This window comes from Leopardus geoffroyi, chromosome B2 (assembly GCF_018350155.1).
Source record: "Leopardus geoffroyi isolate Oge1 chromosome B2, O.geoffroyi_Oge1_pat1.0, whole genome shotgun sequence".
In the NCBI taxonomy this organism is placed as follows: domain Eukaryota; kingdom Metazoa; phylum Chordata; class Mammalia; order Carnivora; family Felidae; genus Leopardus; species Leopardus geoffroyi.
In genome coordinates this window covers 102,731,451-102,753,922 of record NC_059332.1, presented here as the reverse complement: position 1 = coordinate 102,753,922, position 22,472 = coordinate 102,731,451, and the positions used below count along the sequence as shown (strand labels likewise).

The window sequence follows — 22,472 nt, the reverse complement described above, 5'->3', positions numbered from 1 at the left end:
GTGAGAACAAAGATCTGAGTGATCTGAGGCAAATTAAATCAAACTGTTACCTCCACTTTTGATGGGAACAAACATGAACGAGCCCCAACTAGTGTAATTTCTCATTCTTTTCAAAAGCCAGCCTTTTTTTTACCAAAGAAATTGGATATAAAATACAAAATCAGGCACCCCATTACAGACCTCAGAAGACTAAGACAATGCAAATGAGGAGACAGAAAGCATGAGAACGCTGTAGGAGGGGAGAAAAAAAGAGACAGGAGGAAGGGAAGGAGGGGGCCTATGAAGGCGTCTGATAGAGTAGATGGCCCTGAAACTTAGCTATATTGCTACCCTCAAGTATAAAGGACTTCTTATTGGAGAGTTGGAAATATGATAAGCAGTACCTTATCACCTTACATTTCTAGAGCAATTCATTCATTCAACAAATATTCACTGGGCGTCTACTCTATGCCAGGCATGTTGGGAAACAGCCATGAACACATGAAGACATTTTGTGGTTGATTCTCCTACTGTGTCTTTTCTCAAGCCTTGCATAATCTAAGTCGGAATAGATACTGGAAATATGAGATATTTTTGCCTCCTAGGGTAAAATCAGAATATGAACTAAAAGAAACACAAAATATTATTTCTCGGAGGCTTTTGTAGTTTGATTTTCATAGAAGGAAGTGATGGTTATTACTTCTTTCTAGACATCTCCAGTCTGACATTATACAGTTTGTCCAAAATTATGCTTGTCAAAAAAAAAAAAAAAAAAGGAATCTTTTTTTTTTAATTTTTTTTTTAAAGAATTTTTTTTTTTAACGTTTATTTATTTTTGAGACAGAGAAAGACAGAGCATGAACGGGGGAGGGGCAGAGAGAGAGGGAGACACAGAATCGGAAACAGGCTCCAGGTTCTGAGCTGTCAGCACAGAGCCCGACGCGGGGCTCGAACTCACGGACCGCGAGATTGTGACCTGAGGCGAAGTCGGACGCTTAACTGACTGAGCCACCCAGGAGCCCCAAAAAAAGGAATCTTCATATAGGTAACAAACAAATAAAAATCCAGCAATGGTGTGATTTTCCTGATGTCAGAATTTCACCAGCAGTAATTTCCCTTTCGCCTTCAAGAACTGAATTTGTTTAAAAGTTTATATTTATCTCAGGAGAGGCCTTGCCTTTTATTCTTTAGTTTTTTTTTTTAAGTTTCTTTCTTTCTTTTTATTTGTGAGTGAGTCAGAGACAACGTGAACAGGGGTGAGGCAGAGAGAGAGGGAGAGAGAGAATCGCAAGCAGCTCCTTGTACTGTTAGCACAGAGCCCAAAGCTCGAACCCACAAAACCGTGAGATCATGACCTGAGCCAAAACCAAAAGTCAGACGCTTAACTGACTAAGCCCCCCAGGTGTCCCAGAAGAGGCCTTGTCTTTTAAATATATAGACTTAAATATTTACAGATGAAATAATGTGATGACTGGAATCTTCCTCAAAATAACCTGGGAGCAGACAAGGTATGTGAGGATATAGATGAAACAGGATTATCCAGGAGTTGATCATTAAAAAAAAATTTTTTTTTATGTTTTTATTTATTTTGAGACAGAGAGAGACAGAGCATGAACAGAGGAGGGGTGGAGAGAGAGAGGGAGACACAGAATCCGAAGCAGGCTCCAGGCTCTGAGCTGTCAGCACAGAGCCCAAAGCAGGGCTCGAACTCACAAACTGTAAGATCGTGACCTGAGCTGAAGTTGGACGCTTAACCGACTGAGCCATCCAGGCACCTCAGGAGTTGATCATTTTGAAAGCTAGGTGATGGACACATGGCATTCCTTATACTATTCTTTTTACTTTACATGTGTTTGAAAATGTCCACAGTAAAACACTTTTTAAACTATCATATATTGTAATATGTAAATTATTATAATGCATGATTATGTGTAATAATAAATTATATATGATATATATCTAATATGTAATATATAGAATATCGCATGAACTTCTTGATTGCTTAGAATCAGAATGTGAGTGACAGATTAATTCAATCTATGGAATGAGAATGCTCCCTGCCACAATAATCCTTCCACAGTATTTTCGACCCTCTGAATGAATATGTCAATGCAATTTTAAGAGTTAAATCGATGGTCTTTATCACAATATGTCCTGTGTGGTAGCTTTGAGGGTGATGTTCTTGAAAAAAATTAGCCGAAAAAAGAGAGGAAAAGGAAAAGGAAAGAAAAACCTGTAACATTTCAGCTGTTTAACTAATTTGGGAAGAAAATAAACAAAAGTGTTTCAAGAGCCAAGTTGAACATTTGGTGTCCATGAAGAAACAAAAACACTCTGGGAATTGAGATCGTAGAGACAAGACAAACGATGTTAGTTACCAAATGGAAAATCGGGACTGTGAGTCGTCACACTGCATGTTTTGTGAGTGCTCTCACTTGATGAACTCACAGACCATATGTTTAATAAAAGTATTTATGGCAAGTGATTCCATAAACACAGAGTATATGAAGAAACTGTGGCTTATGAGACAGTGTCTGCACAATAACAAATATCTGATCAGAAAGTTTAAATAATAATCAATTTTGAGGTTTCAGAACATCTGGACTTCTGGTTCTTTGCATTCATTCAACAAATATTTATTGGCTCCATATAGGCTTCAGGCACTGTTTTGGGAGCTAGACAAACAGAAACAAAATAAGCAAAGTTTTTGCCCTCCTGAAGCTTATAGTCTAATGGAAAAGATCAGACAGTAAACATAATAAAAGTCAGAGACGTAAGGGTTGTGGAAGCAGGAACGGGCAATAGGGAGTACAGGAGTTGGAGGGAAGGAGGTGGCCATTTTCAAAAAGGGTACTCCGAAAAGGGCTCAGGGAAAAAGAGACGTATGAAGAAGCCACACAGAGACGCATTAGGGAAAAGGATTCCAGGTGGAGAACAGCAAGTACAAAGGCCCTGAGGCGGGAGCACATCTGGAGTGTTGGAGAAGCACCAAGGAGGCTGGCGTGTCTGGGTCAGCCTGAGCATGGGGAAGGAGTGGGAGGTGAGGGGGAGGGCCGACCCTGACACAGCTCTGACAAAGTCTCTCCACCCCTACCCTATGGGGATCTCTGCAGTCAAGACTGTCCATTTATTTTTTTATTTTTATTTATTTATTTTTTTAACGTTTATTTACTTTTGGGACAGAGAGAGACAGAGCATGAACGGGGGAGGGGCAGAGAGAGAGGGAGACACAGAATCGGAAGCAGGCTCCAGGCTCTGAGCCATCAGCCCAGAGCCCGACACGGGGCTCGAACCCACGGGCCGCGAGATCGTGACCTGAGCTGAAGTCGGACGCTCAACCGACTGAGCCACCCAGGCGCCCCAAGACTGTCCATTTAAGTGGTCATGGGCTGGTCAAAAATAATGAAACTTCCGTGCTACCGCCTTGGTCACTGGTGGGGGCCACTGAGCATGCTGGAAAGCTGGGGTGGACCCCACTGAACTCCGCCAAAGGAGGCTGTCAGTGCGGCCCGCTCCCCTCAGCTGAGCAGCAACGTCTTTCTTGAGAGATCTGAGCAGCTCACATCCTCTCAGAGGCAAGCAGAGCCTTATTTCAGCATCTCCAAATGCAAGTTACACTGAAAGCTCTCCCTCTCCCTTGGCTAAGGCCTGCTTTAGGCTTAGAGGTCTTCAGGGAAGGAGATGAGCAAGCAGAGCTGGGCTCTCTCTCCCTTGCTCACCTCCTCTCCCACTTAATGAGCCCAGCCTAAGAGGAGAAGGGGTTAGAAGAAAGAAGGGGCCGTTCAAGCGGAGCGGGGGTGCTCTGGGCCTAGTGAACGTTCAGCACTGATGGTCTCGGAGGTAGGGCCAGGGCTAGGTGGAGGAGAGTCAGGCATTTGCCCCCAAAAGCAATACTTGGGGCACCTGGCTGGCTGAGTCACAAGAGCAGGCGACTCTTCATCTCAGGGTCGTGAGTTCTAGCCCCACGTTGGGTGTAGAGATGACTTACGTAAGTAAATAAATCAACTTAAAAAATAAAACCTTAATAACCAAGGTAAGTGGTACTTTAACAAAATGTTTTTTTTTTTTTTTTTTTTTTTAAATAAAAGGTAGCACAGGGGCACCTGGGCGGCTCAGTCGGTTAAGCGTCCAACTCTTGATTTCGGCTCAGTTCATGATCTCATGGTTCGTGAGGTTGAGCTGCACGTCGGGCTCTGTGCCAACAGGGCAGAGCCTGCTTGGGATTCTCTCTGTCTCTCTCTCTCTCTGTCTGTCTCTCTGCCCCTCCCCTAATCACGTGCATGCTTTCTCGCTCTCTCTCAAAATAAATAAATAAACGTTTAAATAAGTTACTTAAAAATAATACAAAAATCCTACAGTGAACCGACAACACATTTTTAAAAAATTTTTTTTAATGTTTATTTATTTTTGAGACAGAGAGAGACAGAGCATGAACGGGGGAGGAGCAGAGAGAGAGGGAGACACAGAATTGGAAGCAGGCTCCAGGCTCTGAGCCGTCAGCCCAGAGCCCGACTCGGGGCTCGAACTCACGGACCGTGAGATCATGACCTGAGCCGAAGTCGGACGCCCAACCGACCAAGCCACCCCGGTGCCCCAACAACACATTTTTCATAGGCGGTCTAGGAGCTGTTGAGGCAATGTGAAGAGTGGCATTTAACATGACGTTCTCTAGTCGCGGGCAATTATGTGCAGGTCGGCCAATCTGCCTTGCCTGCCATCCCACACCTCTGTCAGGAAGGCCTTCCTCACCTTGCCAACCCTGCAGTGCCTCTCTTCCTCAGGATCTGACTCAAGGGTCTCCTCCTACTCCTGGAAGTCTTCCTTGACTACTACTATAGAACATATGCTTATACCCCCTAAACTCCACATGTTGAAGTTCTAACTCCCAAAGTGACAGAGTTGGGGGGGGGGGCGGCTCTTGGAAGGTGACTAGGCCGCCAGAGTGGAGCCCTCATGTGTGGATTGCTGCTTGTAGCAGAAGAGAGAGTAGAGAGCTTGCTTCTTTCTCCCCACCACGTAAGGAAACTGAGAAGAAGGCCCTCACCGGACACCAAATCTGCTGACACGGGAACTTCCCAGCCTCCAGAACTGTTGTGGCAGTCTTCAGTCTGTGGTATTTTGTTATTATAGCCAGAGCTGACTAGGACAGCACCCGCCCACCCCGCCCAACTCCCATTGCTCAGAAGGATCTTCAAAACTTCCACCGCACCGCCCCTGTACCCTCTTCACAACCATTTTGTATAGCCCCAGTAAATGGTGATACCCTCTAAATCACAAGCACCTTCCTTCCCTTTCTTAGTACTCTGCAGAGCATCTGGCATTTCAGATACCTTAGATTTTTTTCTCAGCAATATACTTCGGGCATTGCATGTTCCTAACTCGTAGAACTAATTGTTTAAACCCTGAAAGAGCTTTGATAAACACAAACGCATTGAACGTCCCCGGCATCTTCTCTTTATCCCATTTTTTGATGGGGACTCCCTGCGAGGCTCAGCCTAACAGCAGCGAAAGAAAGAAAAGAAGAGAAAACCCAAATCCCATGACTCCACGATGCCGCGGTGCCCGCTGCTGAGCCTCTCTTCCGGGGCAGAGCAACCACATGCAGCTTTCTCAGTGTTACTTTTCAGATTGAAGAAAACAGAAGCCCACGAAAACAATAACCTAGAAACAAAAAATCAAGAAAAGTCAAAAGAATTTTGGGGATACCAAAGTGCAGCAAAGACACAAGTTTAGAAACATCTTTTTTTTTTTTTTTTTTAATTTTTTTTCAACGTTTATTCATTTATTTTTTTGGGACAGAGAGAGACAGAGCATGAACGGGGGAGGGGCAGAGAGAGAGGGAGACACAGAATCGGAAACAGGCTCCAGGCTCTGAGCTGTCAGCACAGAGCCCGACGCGGGCTCGAACTCACGGACCGCGAGATCGTGACCTGGCTGAAGTCGGACGCTTAACCGACTGCGCCACCCAGGCGCCCTAGAAACATCTTTGAAATTCAAACTAGATTTCTTGTTATTTTGGAGTGGTTGAAAGCAAGTCGGAAGATCCACACATGTAAGACGCCAATAAATACCCACCCGCACCCCCCCATTCCAGTGCTGTTTTGTAAGGGAGTGTGTGTGTGTGTGTGTTTAAGAACACGGTGTTCAAGAAAAAACAAACAGACGACAAACAAAAACCAGGCCAACCATTTATGAACAAATCTTCCCAAGTTTCAAGAATTTTCTGACAAAATATCTTCTGTCATCTCAGAAATCTCAAAGTCCCCAAAAGCAAACCGATCATCTGAAGGCTGACCTCAGGGGTTACTCATTCATGAGGCCAAGTGTTTTGAATGCCATTGCCAAGTGATGACCGTGGATGTTGGAACACTCATTGTGGCCTCCTCTGGGTAGTCACCTCTCAGTTGCCTTGAGGAAGCCTCACATTTGGGGGTCACTTACTGATCTTTCTCCAGTCCCGGAGCATGCAAAACAAAGGGGTCAGGTGGACTGCTGGGTTTTACCTGGAAGAAAAATTTCTCCTGAAAACACCACCTTCCCCTTCCCCCCCCACCCCCCGCAACCCCTCAGAAGAACATGGTCTGATGGGCTCATTCTACCCTGCTCACCTTGGACCTTTGTATGAGCCATAGTGACGTTGGGAGAGCCCCTGTGCAAGGCAGCCCAAGGCACATAGCTCCTCAGCTCGGGGTGAGGCCAGGAGCCTGTTTGCAGATGAGCACACATCACTTGCACTCCTGGACTGGGCTCCTTTCTCTGGGAAGAGGCAAAATAGGTTCCTGCCTTCTTCCTGCTTCGGCTCTCATTTCCCTCCTACTCTCACTTTGGTTTTCTGTGACCTCTAACCCAGCCTCTCCAGTCTGATACACTGGACCAAATATTAGCTTTGCAGTCACACAGATTAAGTCTTAATCTGGCTCTGTCACTGAAACAGTGTGTGATCTTTGGCACGCTATGTCATCGTCTAGAAGAGTTAGTTCCTATTTCTTCTCCTCTTGCCCTAAACCAAAAGAAGCCCCTCTTACCACAAAACAAGACCCAAAGCTTGCATATTCATAAAGGTAGTTCAAAATGATATATAAGACACTCATACAGAGGTTACCTGCTGGAGGGGACAGACCCCAGGCAATTTGGGAACAAAAACAGGAAGGACACATACGTTTTTAAACTTCTAGCTTTTGGACCATATAAATATATTATCCATTCCACAAAGGTATGATTAAAAAATAAATCAGAGATAGATCTGTAGAAAAAAATTACTCCACGTAAATCATCTCTGACTTTCCCGCAGATAAATATTATAATAGGTTTACTTTGTTTAATTTAGATTCATTTTGACAAGTGAGCTTTTTATTAAAATGGCCATAAATATTAAATATTTTAAGTAATTATATCTGCATTATAGAATAAGGCCATAAATAAACTGTATCGTTTCTGTTCTCCATTTTTATCCCATCCACTGACTCATAAAAAAAAAATCTCTTGAGTAAAATGTTAACATTTGTAAAGCACTTTAAAGTTTACAAAGGCCTTCATGCGCCCTGATGAAGATCTGCCAGCTCCAGAAGCAGCCAGAGCGGGCGCGACTCTTCATCTCTCAGCTGAGGAAATGAGTTCCGATTTGCCCAAGGTCACAGAACAAGCAAGTGGTAGAACGGCGATTTGAACCCAGTTCTCCTGGCTCTGAATAATGCCACGGTGTTTCCTCTGATTTCAGGGCAGGATTCACACGCGAAATGTCTAAACTGATCTTGAGAGACTGGAAGAAGAAAAGCAAGACTTAAATAAACATTCTGTTGACAACATCATCATCATTCAAGCATGCCGTATTTTACGCTCCCCTGGTTCCATTTCTCTATTCTTAGATCTCCAGTGTGTTGCCCAGGAGCCCTTGACACCTGTCTCTGACTCCAAAGTGTGTGTTTGTCGTGTGTCCCTACTTCGAAAGGAGTCAGGAGCAGAGAGCTCGAGATAGTTTGTCTGGATGGGAAAAGAAAACCAAACCTTCTCTTACTCTGAAAAGCACGATGAGCTTGGATTAATACCAAAATGGCACGACATGCTACATAGCACCCTGAGGAGCGATTATGCCTACATATTTCGTTTAATTTAAGGGAAAGTGGTAAATTGGGTTTTTATGTGTGTAACATATTATGAAAAAGTGTACAGAAAAGGAATATTTCACCGGGTTGTTTTTTTTTTTTTTTCACTCCTACAAGCAATTCTCTTTTTAGCCCTAACTGGAGAAAGCTAAACATTTATTTATATCTTTTAACTGTCCTATTCTGTCTTGCTATCATCTTTCGGTTGAATACAACTGAGTTTTTCCGTGAGAGGGTCCTGTTAAGTACAAATGAACTTCAGAGATTAAACACACGTACACACGCACGCACACCCACACACAGGGACACACAGGCATGCACACGTACACACACAGGCTATTATTCCACACTGTAGTTATGTAAGGATTTTGAAATCAAAAAGCCTGGCTCAAGCCCTAACCTGGAACTTCCTACCTGTGAAACTCTGGGCGACTAACGCAAACTTCCTGAAGACTCACTTCCTGTCTTAGAATCATGGGACAGTCAAGAAAGACTTTGAAACATAGCAGTCATTTCTTCGTGCATCAATTCATTTCCTGCTTAGCACCTCTTCTGTGCAGGCCCTGAACCCGGGCCCTGGAGATAGAACAAAACAGCAATCCCAGCCCAAGGAAGCTTGCATTCTCTGAGGGGAGACAGACAATAACAGAGAAGGTACATTTTTAGAGTAGCAATAAAAATAATGGGGGAAAAGAAGAAACTTAGAGGTGCAGATTGATTAGGGAAGACTGCGGTAAGAAAGAATAAGTTTAAGAAATGTTAGTTGTAATTATAATAGTTGTAACATATTATTCTACCTTCACATATCGTATTTGCAATTCCCTGTGAGTAGACTAATGAATCTAACACTATTAATAGCATAGAAGATAATCAGATGCAAACATTCATGATGGTCACACTCCTCCTGCTTCTCTGCATATAACTTAACATCCTGGAATTGTTCTATGCCCACCCCCACCCCCCACCATCATTATTCAACACTTGCTTAACATATAATTTTATAATACATCTGGTGTAAAAGTTGTAATAATGAGATGAGCAAAACTAGTCTGAGCCTGTCAAAATAAATATATAAAGTAGATCTACTCCTTTTAAAAAAAACATGCTTTCTGGGGCGCCTGGGTGGCTCAGTCCATTAAGTGTCCGACTTCGGCTCAGGTCATGATCTCGCGGTTTTGAGTTTGAGCCCCACGTCAGGCTCTGTGCTGACAGCTCAGAGCCTGGAGCCTGCTTCGGATTCTGTGTCTGCCCGTCCCCTGCTCATGCTCTGTCTCCCTCTGTCTCAAAAATAAGTAAAACATTAAACAAAAAAATTTTTAAAAATGTTCTTTCTGTAGGGTGGAGTGTCCATTTTGCATTTCCTTGATGGGACACAGTCACTTGCCCCCAGCGTGAAGTTCCCTTTGAAGCAATTGTCAACCCCAGTGAAAATAAGCCTCTGTGGCTTTCATTACTTTTCAGAAAATAGGGTCTTTATCCAGATCCCTTCTGTTATGATGACCCCACTTAGCTCTTCGTTTTATTTCTTACCTTCTGGTGTTTCTCTTTCTACCTTTCTCCCATCTCAGATTCCTCCTTCTCGTCCCCTCCTCCTTCTTTTTTCAGCCTTCTTCTCCCTGCAAGTTACTTGGGAGAGGAGGCATTTTATCTTCAAGTGAGAACATCTCAGACTATGCAAAATAGGAATCTCTCCAATTCCTTATCCCGGGCAGCTTGAATCATCTGAAAGCGTTGCCCAAATCTCTAACGGCACAGAGAGACAAACCCTCCTAATGGCAAAGGAGGAAAAAACAACTCTCCTTCTAATGGCAAAGAAGGAAAAAAAACAAAACAAAAAAACTCCACCAGCTCTGTGGCCCCAGGTTCCTCAACCTCTCTGAATCTGTTTCCTCAGTGGAGCACACCTATATTTTTTCTGCTTAAAGCTTGTTTTATAAATTAGAAGTGATATATGAAAAGGGCTTGGCTCTTGGGCATGGCGAGGCAGCAACTGCTGAGCGATATAAATTAATGGAGTCTTGAAGGGTTATGGTCATCGCATTTCATGTCCCGACAAATACATTAATAACTTCTCTTTTTAAGTGTTTTGGTGTCCTGGAGGCCCTAACCATGAGTCGTCATGACCTCATTTGCCACTGTTCTCAGCCATATTCTCTCTGAGCCTGACTCTTCCCTTCCGTCCTTCCTGGTGTCTGTGTCTAGAATGAGCTTTGCTTTTTCTGATTTCTTTGGGTTGTTGAAACAGCAGGGCCTTTCTTTCTGATCTAAAAACCCTCGCTTAGGTCTGGGCTTGCGTCAGCCGAGCGCTGTCTTTCACGGCCACGTGTCTTTCACGGCCAGGGTGAGAGCGTGGGCTCAAACATGGGTGCACTGCCCCCCCACCCCCCACCCCACTACACCATATGGCCTCTGAGGACCAGCATTTGATTTTCATTTAATTGAAATTCTTGTAGAAGATCATGGACAATAGCATTAGCAGTAACCGGCTCTTTTCATTGTCCGAATAATCCTGGTCTGTTTTTGTGCAGATGTTGCCTTGCTCCCGGGGCAGCTGTGAGTGTGTGAAGTCCTCATCAGCGACGTGGACACTGCCCAAATGGTAATCATCGCAGAAAGTTTAGAAAATTACCAACAGATTACAGCTTCTGTCTGCCAGCACTTTCAATGCCAGCTAGCTGGGGGCTTTTTTGTTTTGGTTGTTTTTTTGTGTGTTTTTGTGAGTTTTCTTCTTCGGTACTGGAACAGGTTGTGATTTAAAGTAAGCCTTTGTACATGTGAATGAACATACAGGGCTCACACCCAATTAACAAGCTTGGACAAACGAGGGCACATACATGGTGTATTTGCAAGGATAAACAACAACTGAGCAAACTGAGGATGCTTTTCTCCCTGTCTCTTACCTTAATAATCCTCAATGCAACTCCGTATTACCCCGTCATAGCGTTGTATGTGGTGAGGGACACTTCCTGCCTGTCAAGGGCAAATACAACGATGTTGGATCACAATGACCATGGTATGAGCCATTTACCAGGACAGAAAAAAATAAAGCTGCAAGCTTCTACTCACATATGCTTCTATCTATTTTGAAGTCCAAAGGCTATGAGTGACATACCATCTAAGTGAGTTGCAAAAGCGAACATCTTAGTCTTACCCCTGCTTCTGCTATACATTCTCTCAGTTACCCCCAAGGGCTCCTTCAGCTGGCAATACAATAACAATAACGATACTATTTTTTGCTTCTTTTTTCAAGTATATTTATTTATTTTGAGAGAGAGAGAGAGAGAACGTGAGCAGGGATGAGGCAGAGAGAGAGGGAGAATCTCAAGCAGGCTCCACGCTGTCAGAGCAGAGCCCCATGAGGGGCTCGAACCCATGAAACTGTGAGACCATGACCTGAACTGAAATCGGGAGTCAGACACTCAAATGACTGAGCCACCCAGCGGCCCCTCCCTATGCTATTTAATCAGCTATACAATCTTTTTCTCTACTTTGTCCTATGTCCTTCCTTTGGATGCATTTTTAAACAGTTTCCAAAAAATTCAGTCTCCTGTGAAGCATGAATTTCTATTTTTTTTATTTAAATTTTTTTTCACTGTTTATTTGTTTTTGAGAGAGAGAGACAGAGTGCAAGTGGGGGAGGGGCAGAGAGAGAGGGTGACACAGATTCCGAAGCAGGCTCCAGGCTCTGTGCGAGGTGGGGCTCAAACTCACGGACGTGAGATCATGACCTGAGCTGAAGTCAGAGGCTTAACCGACCGAGCCACCCAGACGCTCCTAGATTGCATTATTTTTTTATTATTCAGATCAGTTTTGTTATCTCTACTGATTTTAACTGAACAATGTGTCTGGGGAATAATGTGAATTTAGATCTGACAGGTCAACTTTTATTTCGACCCTATGGAGTTGGGACAGACCCTTAGAAACCAATAAGAAATCAACCTCTCAAGAATTCTGGCAAGTTCCTCAACTTCCATTTTCTCATCTGTCAACTTATGGCCACACAGCTTCTGTATTGCACAACATATTCCTGTCATGGTTGAGCAAAGGCAGCCTGTCAGTAATAGAACAGAGGTGGGCAAATTAAACAATCTTCAAAAATCCCTTTGAGCTAAAATTGAATCGTTATGTCAGTGAGGTACTCCAGTTTTTTTCAAAATTTCCTCACATTTGCTTTTAAAATATCATTTTACCAATTATTTTTAATATATGTTCTGGACTAAATTTGGTTTAAAAATATTCTGAGTTTCAGTTTGTGTGCTAACTTAAAAAAATGAAATAGTGGGGGTGCCCGGGTGGCTCAGTCGGTTGAGCATCCGACTTCGGCTCCAGTCATGACCTCGCAGTTCGTGAGTTCGAGCCCCGCGTCGGGCTCTGTGCTGACAGCTCAGAGCGTGGAGCCTGCTTCCGATTCTGTGTCTCCCTCTCTCACTGCCCCTCCCCTACTCTCTTGCTCTCTTTCGAAAATAAATAATCATTAAAAAAAAAATGAAATAGTAAATATATATTTAAAAAAAAACAATGAGTTTCCAAACTTTATGAACACCACAAAACTCAAAGTCCTGTAACTCATGTAGCATGCCATAGAGATAATCTACACACTGATTTAAACTGAGATTGCTAACAAATTTAAACTGATTGCTAGACGTCAAATACTGATGCTAATTCATATGGAAGACTCTTAGGGCTTAACCATCACCATAAATACCGTGTGCTCTGGAGTGAACTTCCCCATAAGGATCATTGGTCTTGGAACCCAAACAAGGGCGTTTAGTTACTGACTCATTAATAAGAAACCCTTGACGGAATGATTCTCCCTGTCAAGTGGCCCTGATAATGTTAGAATCTAGCTCTTGTCCTGAAGGTAGTAGTATATTTATGTCAAATAGCTTTACCTCACATCCAACCAAAAGGGCACAGGGAAGCTTCAAAGTTTATTCACACCATGTTGGTTGGCTTCAAGTAACTTTCCCTTTCTTTGTAATTTCCAGATCAACACTGTTTTGCACTCCACATCCCCACTTTGAGCTTACTTGTTTGGTAGCCAACTTTCTAAGAACTGATGGTCACATACATCGAATTGCCTTCAGAACATTTTTCTGGTAAGTAGAATTATTCCAAGTCTAGGGGCACCTGGGTGACTCAGTTGGTTGAGCGTCTGTCCAATTCTTGATTTTGGTTCATGTCATGACCTCATGGTTTATGAGGTCGAGCCCCACGTGGGGCTCTGTGCTCACCGTTCAGAGCCTGGTTGGGATTCTCTCTCTCTCTGCTCCTCTCCCATTCATGTGCTCTCTCTCTTTCTCAAAATAAATAAAATAAAAACATGGAAAAAATTAAAAAAAAAAAAGAATTATTGCAAGTCTGAAAGCTTGCTTGCTAATGGAACACATTCAAGTCATCAGAGAAAGAAATTATACTCTAAACATGAAGTCCAGGACTAGTCCATTGCTTCTAAACTAGAAGCCCAGGACACTCCCCTCCCAGATTACTCTCACCCTGCTTTTTCCTTTGATAGTCCTTTGATAGTCAACTCCTTCTTCATGTTGAATACATTGAATTTCATTTTAATTACCGGATACTGTCTGTGCAGCATTTAAGCATGGATTAAAAATGTAGACACCACATAGAAAACTACAGAAAATTTTAGACTAGTACTGGTAGTTAAAAGTTAAAAAAAAATGATAAAATGAAAAACATAAAAATGATATATTGTTCTGAATTTTGCATAAGACAGGCTAAAAATCTTCTTTAAGAACAATTTTCTACCTGCCATATTCACATTAACTGCCACATGGTATAAATGTAGTCCTTGATCTACCAAGGAGTGCCCTTGACCTTCCAACAGATTCCGTACACACCAACGACCTCTTCGTGTCACTGCTGTGTTTTCTTCAGCTCCCTTCTACTCTGTCTCTTGACTGGGTTTCCACTCAAGTGCCATAGATGTTCTTGCAAAGGCCACTAAAGATAATGGCTTCTATCACAGCTAATCTTTTCCCAAGGCAAATAGTATTCAGGGTGAAAAGAAAGCTCCTGGCTAATTTATGTTGCTTAGAAAACCAAAATAGATAAAAGAATCGCCTTTAAAAATCACCACCACACTATAATATAATCAGGAACTGGGTAAATTCAACAATAGAAGGAAGTCAAATAGGCTGACCTTTCCCAAGTTGTTTTAAAACTGACATGTGAGTGGAAGTTACTGGTGTGGTTTTGTTGCAGCTTCTGTTTTCCTAAGGAATTTGGAATCTAAGCAGGGAAGTAGCCTGTTCTTTAAACTAGGAGGAGAACAAGAAAGAACACACCCATCCTTGGGGGGATGGGGGGGGGAGGGGGATTATTCTAGCTGGGATCCAACTCCCCAAAAGATACAGCTAAAATCACCAACCAGCAACTTGAACAAGAAGTATTATTTATCTCTTACTATTGACCTCCACTGTTCCAAACATTGGTAGAACTTGAGAAGAACAAGGATACAAAAGAAGTATTGGAATGTCCTGAGTTAAAAACTGGTCTCTTCTCTCAAGAAGCTTACAGCCTAGGGGCTCCTGAGTGGCTCAGTCAGTTAAACGTATGACTTGAGCTCAGGTCATGATCTCACGGTTTGTGGGTTCGAGCCTCAAGTGGAGCTCTGTGCTGACATCTCAGAGCCTGGAGCCTGCTTCAGATTCTGTGTCTCCCTCTCTCTCTGCCCCTCACCCACTTTCTCTCTCTCTCTCTCTCTCAAAAGTAAATAAACATTAAAAAAAATTAAAAAAAAAAGTTTATAGCCTAACTCAACATTGTTGTATTTTATTATTATTTAAAAAAAAAATTTTTTTTTTAACATTTATTTATTTTTGAGACAGAAAGAGACACAGCATGAATGGGGGAGGGGCAGAGAGAGAGGGAGACACAGAATTGGAAGCAGGCTCCAGGCTCTGGGCCATCAGCCGAGAGCCCGACGTGGGGCTCCAACTCGCGGACCGCGAGATCGTGACCTGAGCTGAAGTCGGACGCTCAACCGACTGAGCCACCCAGGGGCCCCAACATTGTTGTATTTTAAACATGTTTGAAAGTATTTAATTTTTTGCATCATCACCTATCACTTTTAAAGTTATTCCTGGGGCGCCTGGGTGGCGCAGTCGGTTAAGCGTCCGACTTCAGCCAGGTCACGATCTCGCGGTCCGTGAGTTCGAGCCCCGCGTCAGGCTCTGGGCTGATGGCTCAGAGCCTGGAGCCTGTTTCCGATTCTGTGTCTCCCTCTCTCTCTGCCCCTCCCCTGTTCATGCTCTGTCTCTCTCTGTCCCAAAAATAAATAAACGTTGGAAAAAAATTAAAAAAAAAAAAATAAAGTTATTTCTATAGTGTCTACATAAATTATTATTCTTGAATTTTTCTAACATGGACCAAATACTCTGTGTGTTATATATTGTGTTGTCTTTTCATATAAATATATTAACGAATCACCAAGAAGTAGGAGCCATCGTTAAGCCATGCGGTTTTAGCTGGGTTTATAAAATATGGTTATTAGAACAATGTCCCAGTGTGGTAAGTGGACTTATCCAATTTATACTTACCAGTCAAAAGTAATGCCCCCAAGTGAAACCTGGACAATACATTTCTAACAGCCAATGCCAGAAGCAGAACCCCATGGTCAGTCATTCCTTGGATTATATCTTCATCCAGAATTGTGCTGTGTTTGAAATCTTCAGCATCAAACCTGTCATCAAATTATCTTCTATTTGTCGAGCTTTACTTTCCTTGCTTCCATTAACTACCCCTGGCGTCCTCCTGGGTTCTGCTGATTTTCCATCATCTTCCATTTCTTCTGGATTCCTCTCCCGCATTGCTTGGCCCATAGCCTTAAATCTCTCACACCGCATTCCACATTCTTTTGTCCTTCTCCTGCTCCTGTCCTGTCCATCCTTGATCTTGGGTCAGTTTATTATCTGTTTTAGCTATATCTGAGCTGGCAGAGAAAAATCTTATCATTGTGTTGAGGGTGGCATTGCAAAATCATATATTTTTTGACCGACTATTCTACTCATTCTTAACTTCTCTTACTCATTTCCCACAGAGATGCTGCCAAACTTTTCATTCTCCTTCAGCTTTCCTTCTTATCCCCAAGAACTCACATCAAGGTATGACCTTGCCTCTTCTTTCACCTAAAAAATAGAAGCCATCAGGCTTGACCCCTCTCGATTTCTCCTTCCAGAAGCTTACCAATATTTGCAGGCTAGCTTTTCACTAAATCTTTAAACCCTAGTGTAAAAACCACTTCTTTGCATGGCCTACCCTGAATCATTCTCTCCCAATGCAATATATATATATATATATATATATATATATATTTAATTTCTAAGTTTATTTATTTATTTAAGACAAAGAGAGAAAGCAAGTGGGGGAGGGGTAGAGAGAGAGAGAGAGAGAGAGAGAGAGAGAGAGAGTACCAAGCAGGCTCCATGCTATCAGCTCAGACCCCCAACTCCGGGACTGAACTCACGAACTGTGAGATCATGACTTGAGCAGAAATCAGGAGTCTGACACTCAATTGACTGAACCACCCAGGTGCCTCTACTAAATACATTTTAATTTTTAGCTCAGAAAATGTAGCCTGTAATACTTATAATATTTATGGGTTAACTTTTTTAAATAGGTAATACATTCATACTGTATAAAATTCCAAAGGTACAAAGAGAAATCAGTACACATTCTTCTACTCCTGGAACTAGATACCCAGTTTCTTGTGTATTCTCTAAAGATATTCTTGGGCACATGTAAGCAATTAAGTATATTCTTCCCCACCCACACTTTTTGTATACATAGATACTATCATATTATACACACTATTATACACCCATCACTTAACAATGGATGCCAGAAATTATTCCAAGTCAGTATATAAAGTATTACCTCTTTCTATTTTACAGATGCATGGCTTGGTAGAATACAGACGGCCACAAATTCTTTGCCACTCTTCTACTTAAAGAGATGGAGTCTATTTTCCTCCCCTTGTATCTGGGCTGCCCTTGTAACTTATTTTGTCAACGGAATGAGGTAGAAATGATGCCGTATAACTTCTGAGGCTGGGCCTTAAGCAATCTGCAGCCTTATGTGCTGGGAACACTCCCTCTTGGAAGCTAGCCATCACGCTGGAAGAAGACCAAGCTATGAGGAGAGGCCACATGGATGAGAGTTTATGCTAATGCACTATGTCAACAATCCCAGCTGATTTTCCTTCCAACAGCCCGTACCAACTGCCAGCCATGTAAGTGAGCCATCTTGGGCATTCCAGCCTAGCTGAATCTCCAGATAACTGCAACCTCAAATGACATCACCTACAACAGAACTTCCTAGCTAAGCCCCGTCACCCACAGAATTTTGAGAACAGGTCAATAATGGTTATTGTTGTAAGCTACTATGTTCAGGGTAGTTTGTGAACAGCAATTAATAACCGACAGCACATAGTAGGTCCATCATATGGATGTACTCTAATTTATAGAATCTGACCTCTATTGATGGACATTCTGATTGTTTTTTCTTCTGCTTGTCTTTTGTTATTACAGATAATCCTGCAATTAATTATAATGTATGATGTCATTTTGCTTGCGTGAGCGTATCTGTGGGATGAGTTCTTAAAAGTAGAATTGCTCGATACAAGAGGATATGCATTTATCGTTTTGATAGCTATTGCAAAATTGTCATCCTCGGAGATTTTACTAATTTACACTTCTATCAATGATATATGAAAGTCACTACTCTCCCACACCCTCGGTAATACTGTGTGTTATCAGACTTTTTGATTTTTGTTGACTCTAATAGGCAGAAAGATAGAATTTCAATCTGTAGTTCCATTTTTATAAATGAAGATACTGTAATACAGTTTAGAGCCACTTGTATTTTCTCTTAAGTGACCCAGTCCCTGTCCCTTGCTCAGATTCTATAGGGGTATTGGTTTTTCAAATAATTTATAAAAACTCTTAAGGGAATTTAACCATGTATTTTTTTATTTTAAATTTTATTATTATTATTATTTTAGAATATTTACTTATTTATTGGGGTGGGGGGCAGAGAGAAGAGAAAGAATCCCAAGCAGGCTCTGTGCTGCCAGTGCAGAACCCGAATCAGGGCTTGAACCCATGGACCAAGAGCTCATGACCTGAGTTAAAATGGAAAGTCAAATGCTTAACCCACTGAGCCACCTAGACGCCTCATTAAATTTCTTTTTAAATGTTTATTTATTTATTTTGAGAGAGAGAGAGAGAGAGTGTGTGTGTGTATGTGTGTGTGTGTGTGTGTATGAGTCGGGGAGGGGCAGAGAGAGAGGAAGAGAGAGAATCTCAAACAGGCCCCACACTGTCAGTGCAGGGCCCCACGTGGGGCTTGATCTCACGAACCATGAGACCATGATTCGAGCCAAAATCAAGAGTCAGATGCTTAACAGACTGAGCCACCCAGGAGCCCCTAATATAAGCAGTGAAGGGGCCCTGGCTGGCCCAGTTAGTAGTACATGTGACTTCTGATCTTGGGGTCATGAGTTCAAGCCTTGTGTTAGATGTAGAGCTTACTTTAAAAAAATAAACAAAATAAATATAATATAGAGATTACTTTAAAAAATAAATAAAATATATATAATATAAGGAATAAATATTTTTCCCAGTGTGTCATTTTTCTTTTGATTTCGGTTAGAATTATGTGGTCAAATTTATATTACAGTATAAATTGGCAATTTATATTACAGTATAAAGTAGGGTCTTTGCCATTCTGATACTTAGACTTTTTTTTTCCACATTTTTATTTTAATTGTTCTTAGCATTTAAGTCTTCTCTAAGATATGGATCTTTTTTTTTTTTTTCTTTCCAGATGGCTTTCTGTTGTATTTCATGATCCATTTACAAACCTTGCTTGTAGTCCTGTACTCCTCAAGGACAGGAAACCTGTCTCTTTAATGGCTGAACCCTGAAAACCCAGAACAGTTCATACATAAAAGACTTTCAGGGCAACTGGGTGGCTCAGTTGGTTGAGCATCTGACTCTTGATTTCGGCTCAGGTCATAATCTCACAGTTTGTGGGTTCGAGCCTGCACTGGGCTCTGCGTCGTCAGCAGGGAGCCTGTTTGGGGATTCACTCTCTTCCTCTTTCTCTGACCCTTCTCCAGGCGCATGCACTCTCTCTCTCTCTCAAAAATAAATAAATAAACATTTTTAAAAAGACACTCAATAAGTATTGATAGCCGTTTGAAAAACTCTGGTTCTGCACTGAATTCTACAGATAAAATCACTCTTTCTCTCCCTTTTTTTAATTCATTTTTGAGAGAGAGAGGGAGCAAGAGAGAACGCGTGCAAGTGAGCCAGGGACAGAGAGAGAGGGAGAGAGAGTATGGAGCCCAAAGTGGGGCTCCAGCTTACATGATACAGGGCTCGAACTCACAAACTGTGAGATCATGACTTGAACCAAAGTCGGATGCTTAACCGACTGAGCCACCCAGGCGTCCCTAAAATTACTCTTTCTGACATCATCAGGGAAGATTTTGTATGAGAAAGATTTTGTAAGATTTTCTTAAGAAGGAGCAAAAAGGCTTCACTTTGAACGCCCATGTTGGAAGCACTGTGACTTAAGTGTGGGTGATATGGGAATACTTTTGAGTCTCTCTTTTCTCTAGCTTTATTTACTATCCACCAGGTATGACTGCTATTTCTTCCAATGCTAATCAATTAATACGACAGATGTCAAACACTTGATCACCCTGCACACAGAGATAGAGGTCTGGAATGTTAGTGGATACTTTAACGGTATCTAACCTCTACACAATAATTAATTTTAATTGCTTTTCACACTGGTTACGTGACCTCCTAACTTTATGGTAGTGGTTTAACTTTGTGAAGAAACTAAGAAAAGAAAACAAAAAACAAAAAGCTACAAGAAAGCCCTGATGTGAAACTCTTAAAAAACAGATGTGAAATATGTTTTAAATGTTCTATACGCAAATATAAAACATACTGATAACAAAGGAAACGTGTTGCTTTCATTGCTTGCTTTGGGTGCTGCCTCTCTTCTCCCAAAGAATATCACTGCCTTAAACTCTATTCCTCAACAGACACCGCCTGCTTCTGTAAATCACCTTCAGATTTATCTAATGATCAAAAGTCTTTACCACCTGCTCACGCTCTAACTCTAGTATTCCAAGTGACTAACATTTTTTTTTTTTAAGTTTATTTAATTTTTGAGAGAGAGACAGATTGTGAGCAGGGAAGGGGCAGAGAGAGAGGGAGACACAGAATCCGAAGCAGGCTCCAGGCTCTGAGCTGTCAGCGTAGAGCCCGAGGCAGGGATGGAAATCAGAAACCTCCAGATCATGACCTGAGCCGAAGTGGTCGCTTAACTGACTGAGCCACTGGGGCGCCCCCCAAGTAACTAACATTTGTAATGGTTCCTGGTAATCTCCCCGATAGGGGGATACATGTAGACAAGCACATGTGCACGCAAACATTCTGTCTCGCTTCTTTTCATTCCTGTGTGCTTCAGTCAAAAGAGGAAATGTTTTAGGAATAAAGGTATTGTTAGAAACTTAAGAAACCACCAAAGTATTGCTTGAGAGAGCTGTGGTTGAGATGGACCAAAAAGGATGATAGGAGGTCATTCTTTCTTTCCAAGAATGGCCTCTTCCCTGTAAAGATAAGTATTACAAATAATGATTAATACACACTTATTTAACCCCCTTCAAGTGAATCAGGAACCCCTCTTCCATGGGTACACTCTACTTATATACTGCCTTTCCCTTGTGTTTCTCAAAAGACTACAGGGAAAACATTCTCCTGAGAGGTTGGGCTTTAGTTGGTATATTTCACCAACTAAAAAATTTTTTTGTTCAGTTTTATGCTAGACGTACACATTTCACCTAGTGGTTGAACATATAAGAAATATACATCTTTATACTTAAATATATATGGCTAATGACTCTTCTTCAATATGCGATCTTCATAGTAGATTATATTTATTCAGAAAATGTGAAACCATCTATTTGAAATTATCTCTAGTAAAGCTTGTTAAAATACAACACATCTACTTGTAGGGCTATAATCCTCCCCACCCCTTATATCCCATCCCTGCCCCAGCCAGCTTTAAGGGAAAAAAATAGGGGCACCTGGGTTGAGCAGCTGACTTTTGATTTCAGCTCAGGTCATGATCCCAGCGTGGTGGAATCGAGCCTCACGTCAGGCTCTGCATGGAGAGATTCTATCTCTCCCTCTGCCCCCTTCTCCACGTATAGGCTATCTGTCTTTAAAAAAAAAAAAAAAAAGGATTTTTACAAAAGTAAATAAAGTACAAAATTTACAAAAGTAAATAAAGCAGATAACATAAATGGAATCTGATATGTACATCTCAAATGGTTTTACTGCATAAATTATGTCTCAGTGGTTTTTGAATCTTGATAATAATTTGTATGGCTAAAACATACCATTAAAGGATACAATATCCTATAATAAAAAACAAAAGTATTTACCATATGGCTTGATCATATGTATTTGTATCCAAATGCACCCATTTATAATATATCAGGGCATAACAGCTCCAGGTTATTTGAAGAACATTACTTGATAAAGAGCAATAAAGGCAGAGGAGTTGATGGAAATTCTTCCGCCTCCTTCCCCTACTACTGCCCTTGTAATCCACCAAAAAATAGTTCATTTAAGTTTTCAATTTGAAGTCTTCTTTTACTCAGGAATACAGCATAGCCACTAGGTATTGTCGTGATTTAAAGATGGCCAAAATTTCTTTGACACTTCTCCCACCGAGAGGTGGTGTCCATCCATGGACTTCTGTCCCAGAGTCTGAATGGGTTCTGTGACTATTTTGACAAATAAAGTATAGCGGAAGTGAGCTGTGCCAGTTTCTGAGACAAGGCTATGAGAGATTGGCAGCCTCTATTTCCTGTCCCTTGGAACACTGTCTTGAAACTCCACCTCTGGGAGAAGCCAGCTGCCTTGCAGCATGTCTAAGTATCCTGAAACAGCCATGAGTGTAGAGGGTGCAGAGACCTGCTAGATCTCTCTCTGCTGTTCCAGCCATCCCAGCTCAGGAACCAAGACCAGTGTCGAGGAACCATCTGAGGCCTTCTAATCCTAGCAAACACCCATGAAGAAGAATGAAGATCCCAGACATATGGCCCCAATCTAGCTATCCCAGCAGTCTCCAGTTATTCAAGCAACACTAACTGGTGACCACAAACATCATGTATCAGAGACAAGCTGTCCCTGCTGCACCTGCTCTAATCCCTGACCCACAGAACCTTCATGGATATGATTGTTATCTTGATTCTGGTGATGGTTCCACAGATGTGTACACATCAAATTGTGCCCTTTAACTCTGCGAAGTTTACCGTATAGCAATCGCACGTCAATAATGCTT

At 41.9% G+C, this 22,472-nt stretch overlaps 1 long non-coding RNA gene across 1 annotated transcript; it reads right to left on the bottom strand.

Moving 5' to 3' along the window:
• Positions 1-6,153: 6,153 nt before the first annotated feature.
• LOC123609796 lies at positions 6,154-7,151 on the bottom strand. The gene is made up of 2 exons (XR_006717966.1): positions 6,588-7,151; positions 6,154-6,482 (listed from the first exon to the last, which is right to left on the bottom strand). It is a non-coding gene; the product is annotated as an uncharacterized LOC123609796 (long non-coding RNA).
• Positions 7,152-22,472: the final 15,321 nt, after the last annotated feature.